Here is a 9,176-nt window from a genome sequence, read left to right on the forward strand (position 1 = left end):
TAACATTGTAGAAAGGAAAACTATGGCAATTTTTAAAATGAGAAACCCGGAAAGGCGATGTAGTGTTCTATTTTTAAAGTGAAGGAACTATAATTTAACAAATTGGGATGTGTTGGAACTCAGGTTCATGGGGAAAGAAGAACAGTATGTATAGCATGCATCCACAATCAGTACACATGCAGACCTCATTTGTTGCAAAAGCAGCAGCAGCAGCAGCAACAATACTGTATGTAGTCAAAGATCCAATTTCAGCAAGGCGATTTGCAAAAAGTGGATTCCATCTGTGTGGCATAGAAGGAGCTGAGGTTTCAGGCCATACAAGCTGCAATACGTTTATTTCACTAATGAAAACAAAATGCACGATTCTTTAAATCCTGACTACTATTTTGTATACAAGGATCAAATGAATTCAGTATAAATGCTTTATATTGAATCGGTGTATTAGTCAGTATCGATGTACTGTTCTCCAAGGTCACAAACAAGTTCCAGCAATTCAGGAAATACTGAAGATTGAACTGCAACATTTTATGTGCAAAGCATGTGCCTACCGCACCTTCGCAGATGCCTTTAAACCTTTAAATATAAATAGAACTTAGTTCTCATGCTAGCCTGCATCACATCTCTTTTTGGAAGTCTGAAGGACAAAGAGGACAGCCCTGCCATTCTCCTGAGCCTAACACACAACTAAACTTTGGATTTTGTAGATTCCGAATGTAGGAAACTACATTCGGCTTCTGTGCTCTAAAGCTCAGTTAGTCAGTGTTTTCTGGTAATTTGCTTCTACTTATACCATGGGCTATAGAGTTTCTTCTTGTTCATTTGTTTTGGCAGTATTGTTAAAACATCTTTGGAAGTTTCTTTGCAGGTTTAAATATTTTGTGGTGGTTTTTTTTTATTGGCCATCTACAACCATTTGTAAAGCATCAATGTAATTATCAGCTCAATATTCGATCAGAAATTCATTTTAATATCTTAATATGCAAACACATTTGTAACAAAATTGGCTCACATTTCAATTTCATTCATTTCAAATATGCTTTATGCTTCAGCTCTTACAGCTCATAGATTATCTGAAATATGGAGACAGCTCCAGAATTAAATAGTCTTAAACATTTGGCCAAATGGCACAAATGGCATACCATGTTTGTTTTTCAAAAGTTGCTTTGAGTTATTAATTTTATTTTATTTTCCTTTTATTTGTTGTTGCGTTTAGCATCCATGACTCTAACTGACAGAACCAGACTAGAGCCCAGTATAGCTTGGGGAAACCTCTAGTAATTCTACCTCAATTCTAATATGATTTTTCTTTTTGCTTCCTGAGGCATTTTCCAAGAGTCCACCATTCAAGAATCATGCATATGTGAAACAATTCCATATTTTTATAAGTAGCATCTCTTCTTCAGCTGTTAAGCATTTGTTCTTATGAATGAAGGCAAATATTGGTGTCCCAGGATAATTGCAGGATCCAATTTGAGTCCACATTCTGAAGAGAGACAGATTCCCTGAGGATGGGTTCCAGCACGAGTCCAAAAGCTTGGAAGACTAGATCTCTGGTCCCAGTGACCAACTCAAATTGGATCCTGAATTCATTCTGATACTAAATATTATACTTTACAGGATCTGGAAATAATTTAGAAAAGATACTTCAGAATAGGTGGGAGTGCAAATAAAGCCCTTATGTGTGTGTCTTTAAATCTTTGCCTGGGATCAGTGACTGCCATTGCTTACAAGTAAACAATTGGCTGCTTGAAAGAGTTTCAGACAGGTACTATAGTTGCTTCAATGAATCTTTCTAGAATCAAATCTCAAGTATTTCAATTGTCCCATTTTTAATGTTTGTAATTTTACATCTTTTCCTTATTTTATTTCATCTCATTTTATTTATTTATTTATTTATTTATTTATTTATTTATTTATTTGTTTATTTTTGGCACTTATATGCCGCCCTATCTCCCGAAGGACTCAGGGCGGCTAACAACAATAAAAAACAACAATACAAAAATTAAAAAAGAATTAAATAACAGCCCCAAAATAAATTAACTATACAGTTAAAAAATTTAAAATTAAAACATATTTAAAAACCCATCATCAATCCAGGTCAGCCTGATGGAAGAAAAAAGTTTTGAGGTCGCGGCGAAAGGACCGGAGGTCCGGGGCCATCCGAAGCTCAAGGGGGAGTTGGTTCCAAAGGGCTGATGCTCCCACAGAGAAGGCCCTCCCCCTGGGGGTCGCCAGCCGACATTGTCTGGCCGACGGCACCCTGAGGAGGCCCTCTGTGTGAGCGCACTGGGCGATGGGAAGTCGTCCCCGGTAGCAGACGGTCCTGCAAATATCCCGGGCCTAAGCCATGTAGGGCTTTAAAGGTAAGTACCAGCACCTTAAATCTCGCCCAGAAGACAACTGGTAGCCAATGCAGCTCACGCAGGAGGGGTGTAATATGGGAGTATCTGGATGCTCCCATCACTACCCGCGTGGCCGCATTCTGCACCAGCTGAAGCCTCCGGGTGGTCTTCAAGGGCAGCCCCATGTAGAGAGCATTGCAGTAATCTATCCAAGAGGTAACGAGTGCATGAGTGACCATACGTAGGGCATCTCGGTTCAGATAGGGGCGCAACTGGCACACCAGGCGAACCTGGGCAAATGCCCCCCTGGCCACGACTCCAATATGATCTTCAAAACTGAGTCATGAGTCCAGGGGGACGCCTAAATTGCGCGCCTAAATTTTACTCTTCTTCAAAGCAAGGAAAATGTAATTCAGGAAACTCTGAGAATCACATTTCTCTTCAGCAGCATTTCATTTATTTTTTCACAATTGTTGTTAAATTCTTGATGTACATTATTGTCAAAAGCCTTTCACTGATGGATTCCATTGCATGTTCTGCAAAAGAGTAAATTTAGTTCTTCTTACTTTCCTTTACAAGCTACTGCTAAATGCTTTGTGTGAAAATATTCTGCAGTTTCAACAACATTCTCCTTTATATCTGGAATGGGTAAATATTTTGCTAGAAAGTGCCTCTAATAACTATTATAAATACTTTGAGGCTTTCTTCTATTTTTTTTATTTCAATACACCCACTAGTAACAATACTACATTATTTTCACAGTTTGTTATAGCTTTTACTCCTACTTCCTGTGAATATTCACCAGTACAGGTAGTTCTCGACTTACAACCACAATTGGGACCAAAGTTTTTGGTCACTAAATGATGCACTTCTTAAGGGATCCAATCTGATTTTACAACCATTTTTACCACAGTTAAACAATTCACATAGCTTCCCCAACTGACACTGCTTGTTGGAAACGAGTTGGGAAGGTTGCAGATCAGAAACATGATCACAAGACATTGTAAACATGAACCAGTTGCCAACTGTCTGAATTCTAATCAGTTGATTACAGGGCTGATATGACAATGGTAACTTCAAGGACAGTTCATAACGCATTTTTTTCAAGGCCGTCTTAACATTAAACCATTGTTAAACTAATAGTCATAAGTAGAGGACTACCTGTAGGTAAATTTCTGGAGATATCAATAATTTCTGAAAGGAAAACACTTATATTCTCAGTTGACATACAAAAGATATGATTGGGAGGCACCCAGAGTTGTTTAAGACAGCTATTAAATGTTTTAAATAAATAAATAAATCTTATTTAATCACTCTGACTATTCCATCAAGATTCAAGCTAACAGTTGTTCCCTCTTGATTATTTATACACTTTTTGATGTCTTCTTTATATGACATGCCTAACCAATTTGCTTTTGCTATCTGAAGTTCACAAAATCACTGAAAATCACAAAACTACGTTTTACTTATTTTGGCCATGTGATGTGGGGGAATTCACTGGAGAAAGCAATTATGCTTGGAAGAATTTGCAGTAAAAGGAAACCAGGCCAACTAACGAACATGGTGGCTGGACACCATCAAGTTGATACCAGCCAGAGTGTGAGACTTGGCCAATTCAACTGCCAAGAGTCGGACACAACTGATGGGTAACCTCATCATCATCATCATCTGAGGTTAGGTGGACTGTATCTTGCTCAAAGGGTCCAAAGTATGTTATGTGTTTTCAGTCAAAGTTTTGAACATAAATGCATTTTTTCATGAGTCATAAGAATGATCCTGTTATTATTAAAAAGCAGGAAACAACTTATCTTTTCATTTCAGAATTACTTTATGTAGACTGCTATACATTATATAGGCTGAACAGCTAAAAGATATTGAGTATCCTATAGAACATTTTTACATACAATGAAAATTGCAGGGACTTTTGCTGTAACAGCAATCAAGTACAGCTGAAGGCATCTATTATATCGCTGACCAAAAAAGGAGAAGAAACTTACAAATGAATATCATTTCCAAATTTGCTTTTATTATGCCTGAGTAAAGAAAAATATGCACTTTAGCTCAGCTCATCTCCTGGATGTTCTTCATGTATTTTTCTCTCAGTGTTCTAAAAGAGGTATGTCATTGTTTTCTTGGATTATTATTATTATTATTATTATTATTATTATTATTATTATTATTATTATTATTATTATTATTATTATTTTCTCAGTCCAGTCAACAACCTTAAAATTTTTGATTGAATTCCCAGCTGAATTTGCCTCCATCAAAGTGCTAACCTGATCTGATTCTACTTAGTTTCCAAGATAAGCTACAGCTATCTCAATGCTAAGGTATGTCTGAGCAAATCTAGGTAACCAACTCAGCATACTCTATTATGAAACAGTCTTATTATTGGAAACCATAAAAATATTCAGTTGAATTGCCATTCCACACACTCTGGGTTAACATATTTATTTTGCTGTAAAATTATTTAATACTCTAATCAAAAATTAAAAATGGAATCTGCTGGATCAGAGCCTGGAACCATTTTGCATTATTCATAGTCCTATTTTTTTCTCTGCTCCAAAAAACACAGCTGAGACAACTTGCTATCTGCATCTTAAACAGAAATGAAACACTCTAATAGAGCAACTTGTTTTGACTGAACATATACGCGTTTCAGAATAGATAAAAGAAAAAATTAATGTGTCCTCAACAATCGTTCTCAACAATATATTAAAAAGACATGCGTATCTCCTGATCTTAATGACATATGAAAGATATGGAGCCAACTGTATTTTAATTAAGTGAAGTATTGGCTGAATTTGATAATTCCATTTTGTGCTCCTATTTATTGGCTGATTATTGGATAATTAGTTTTTATCTTTAAAGTCTTCTAATAAGCAAGGCCAACTCCAGATGGGAGGGCAGGGAGCTTAAATAACAAATGTGTGGACTTTTGCTCAGTGAAATTCTAAATAATTTTCTATTTATATTTAGAGCAATCCGGCCAAAAAAACCTCCTCATTTTTAGATTTTTTTTTTATAATTAAGCACTACTGACTTCACATAACAAAATTTATATGGAGTAAAATTCCATGCAAAATAATCCTAGGTGCAAAATGTAAAGAACATATTTTCATATATTTTGTCTGAAAAGAAGTACTCAACTCTGAAACAGTATCACTGATGTATAATTAAAAGCAGCAATACAAGGACACAGCCTCTTTAATAACAATAGTAACTGGGATAGTGTCAGACCATAGATCATTATATGAAACTCTCACTTATTCAGATCAAAAGCAATCAATTCATACTGGAGATAACTATTTTAATGTAAAGTTTTATTGACAAGAGCAATATATTGTTTTACTTTACATGGTGTGATTTTTAACCAAATGGGAAACAGTGATCTAACACTGACTGTCCTTTTTTAAATCTACCTTGTTATTTCAAAACATTATTCAAGATGATTCACTTCTGTCAGTTATTTTGCATAGAATTTAGTAGGAGAATTTATAAAACTGGTATGCAGATAGGCAAATTGTGATTTCCTTTCTTTAAAACTCTGCCATGCACTTGATTCTCTTAGATGTCATTAAATACAATTCAGTTGTGAATTTTTTACCAAGCAACATGCAAGAACATCATCAAAATATTCCCAGTTAGGATATTTTTATGACCTGTTGTCATGATAGATTTTCTTGATGATTCACATGGAGATTTTGTAGGAACCTGCCTGCCTGGAGCAAAGGTTGCAAACCTCATGCACCATCCAGATAAGCTGTCAGATACTGCTGGTACAGAGAAAGCAATTGTAATCCATGTCAACAGGAATGACATTGAAAAATTTAGATGGACAGTCCTGGAAGCAAATTCAGGGTTTTAATTCCAGAACTGCCAGATACTGTTCTAAGAAATGCTATCTGTTACAATTTTAAACATGATTGTGTATGTGTTCTTAATCCCAAATTATGGAATTGAATCAATTTGGAGTATATTTGAACCCTATAAATTAGAAATGAGCAGAGCTAGTTAGACAAACAGACCTTCAATGAGACAGTGGTGTCAGGCGGAGATATTTTGATCTGTTAGATATTGAGAGACTGAGAGAAACTGAATTTTACAAGACAGACAGACTTTATTTGAATGAAATGGTTTTAGGTTGCTGATGTATAACATTAAAAAGATAGCACAGTAGTTTTCAAAGTGATCTTTGAGAGAAAGCCCAATAGATTCGGGCAGCACTTGATGGGTTTAGAAGTCTCAGGAAAAAAGTACTAAGGACTAAGCTGACTTAGAGATTGAATTAGTGTGTGGACATGACAGTCCAGAAATTGAATGAAAGGGATTCAAAGGCTTTTAAAGAAAATATTCATACAAACAACTGTTCAAAAAGGACATAATGTTCTTTATGCTAATACTAGAAGTTTTCCATTCAAGATAGGTCATTAGAGATCTTGGTTGCAAGCGAAAACAGAAATATATTGGGTATAACAGTCCCCTTATGGAATGGAGAGAATCAGTGGACTATGGTCATTTATAGAGAGGGCATGGTAGGAACACTGAAGGAGATGCTGTGGGTATAACATCTATCATGCTAGAAAACATTGGAAGACCAGATTTTTCTACAGTTCTTACCACGAGTGATAATATCTACCCTCAAACTGAAAGTACATTTCAGGGATAAGGTATCATTTCTCTGATCAAAATTCTGAGGATAACTTTGAGACAGTTAATAAGCAGGCCATACAAAAGAAGATATAAGAGGCAAGGGAAACATCAGATGGGTACATTTGTACTTGACCCAGAGTAAATTAAATTAAATTTCTAGGTGAATGAAGTTTACAACCGTTAACCTTGGAATCAAAAGGAGGGAGGCTTCCTTAGATTTAATGTAAGTAGATGGGCATGATCTGATCTGAGAAGTGAAACCAATAGGAAACAGAGATTATGAGATTATATTTAGCATACATATCAATTGGGAACTGCCAGCTGGATCTTACACAATCTGGTTTGAGTGTAAAATTGTTATAATAGTAACTTAAGTGGGAAACAGCCTTGCTGGGGGGAAAATCAGCATAGATTTTGTACTGGTACATTTTAAATTGTGTCTCTGGAAAAGTCTAGAATTTATTCAGGAATGCAAACAGGTATATGAATGGAGGTGAATTTTTAACACTATATATCTAGATTTTCAAAAAGCCTTTGATAGTGTTCTTCATCAAAGGCTCATGGGATAAGAGAACCTGTTATTTCATGAATTAACTGTTTAAAAAAGTAGAAAGCAAAGAATAACTGGTCAGTTTTCAGTGGAGGAAAGTAAAAATGTAATCCTTCAAAAATCAGTAGTGAAACCAGTTCTTTTTAAACTTATTCAAAAACATTGGTGTCTTAGGAGTAGGTTGCGGGCTGGTCAAATTTGGAGCTGATAGTAAACCATTCATGTGATGAAAACTAAAAGTGATTGTGAAGAACTCCAGAAGGATCTCTTTAAATTGGGTACTGCCCTAGACAAACCAATAGAGCTAATATCATTCTCAGCCACCAATCAATAGATGTCTCCTCAGAAATATCCAATCACCAAAAAATCCTACAAAATTCAAACTCCACCAGACTATAAATACAGAAAGACAATCCCTACTTCTGGATCACTGTTTTGAGGATGCCTTGCTGGAACACAGAGTGTGGTGATATGTTGAAATGACCCCAGAGACAGAAGGAAGATCCACCACCTAGACCACAGGTCGGCAACCTGCGGCTCCGGAGCCGCATGCGGCTCTTTGAGCCGTCTCTTGCGGCTCCCAGCCGCCCGGTGCGCGCGCACCTCTTCCAACGGGCAGTGGTGCGCGCGCACCTCTCCAAATGGAGAGTGGCACCGCCCATTTGGAGAGGTGCACGCGCACCTCCCCGAATGGGCGGAGGTGCGCGCGCACCTCCCCAAACCTTTGGAGAGGTGCGCGCGTACCTCCGCGCGAATGGGCAGCGGTGCCGCTCTTTCAGGAAGCCCGCCGTGGCCCGTCTGTGAAGCTGCCGAAAGCGGCAGCTTAGCAGACGGGCCGCGGCAGCTTCCGCAAAGAGCGGCGCCCCTGCCCATTCCGAGAGGTGCGTGCGCACCTCTCCGAACGACCGGAGGTGCGCGTGCACCTCCCCAAACCTTTGGGGAGGTGCGCGCGTACCTCCGCGCGAACGGGCAGCGGTGCCGCTCTTTCAGGAAGCCCGCCGCGGCCCGTCTGTGAAGCTGCCGAAAGCGGCAGCTTAGCAGACGGGCCCGCGGCAGCTTCCACAAAGAGCGGCGCCCCTGCCCATTCCGAGAGGTGCGTGCGCACCTCTCCGAACGACCGGAGGTGCGCGCGCACCTCCCCAAACCTTTGGGGAGGTGCGCGCGTACCTCCGCGCGAACGGGCAGCGGGCCGCTCTTTCAGGAAGCTGCCGCTTTCGGCAGCTTCCTGAAAGAGCGGCGCCGCTGCCCCTTCGCTTTCGGCAGCTTCCTGAAAGAGCGGCGCCGCTGCCCCTTCGCACGGAGGTGCGCGTGCAACTCCGGTCGTTCGGAGAGGTGCGCGCGCACCTCTCGGAATGGGCAGGGGCGCCGCTCTTTGCGGAAGCTGCCGCAGCCCGTTTGCTAAGCTGCCGCTTTCGGCAGCTTCACAGACGGGCCGCGGCGGGCTTCCTGAAAGAGCGGCACCGCTGCCCATTCGCGCGGAGGTACGCGCGCACCTCCGGTCGTTCGGAGAGGTGCGCGCGCACCTCTCGGAATGGGCAGGGGCGCCGCTCTTTGCGGAAGCTGCCACGGCCCGTCTGCAAAGCTGCCGAAAGCGGCAGCTTTGCAGACGGGCCGTCGCCATCGGGCAA

Source organism: Vipera ursinii (assembly GCF_947247035.1).
Source record: "Vipera ursinii genome assembly, chromosome: 3".
NCBI classification, from domain to species: Eukaryota; Metazoa; Chordata; class Lepidosauria; order Squamata; family Viperidae; genus Vipera; species Vipera ursinii.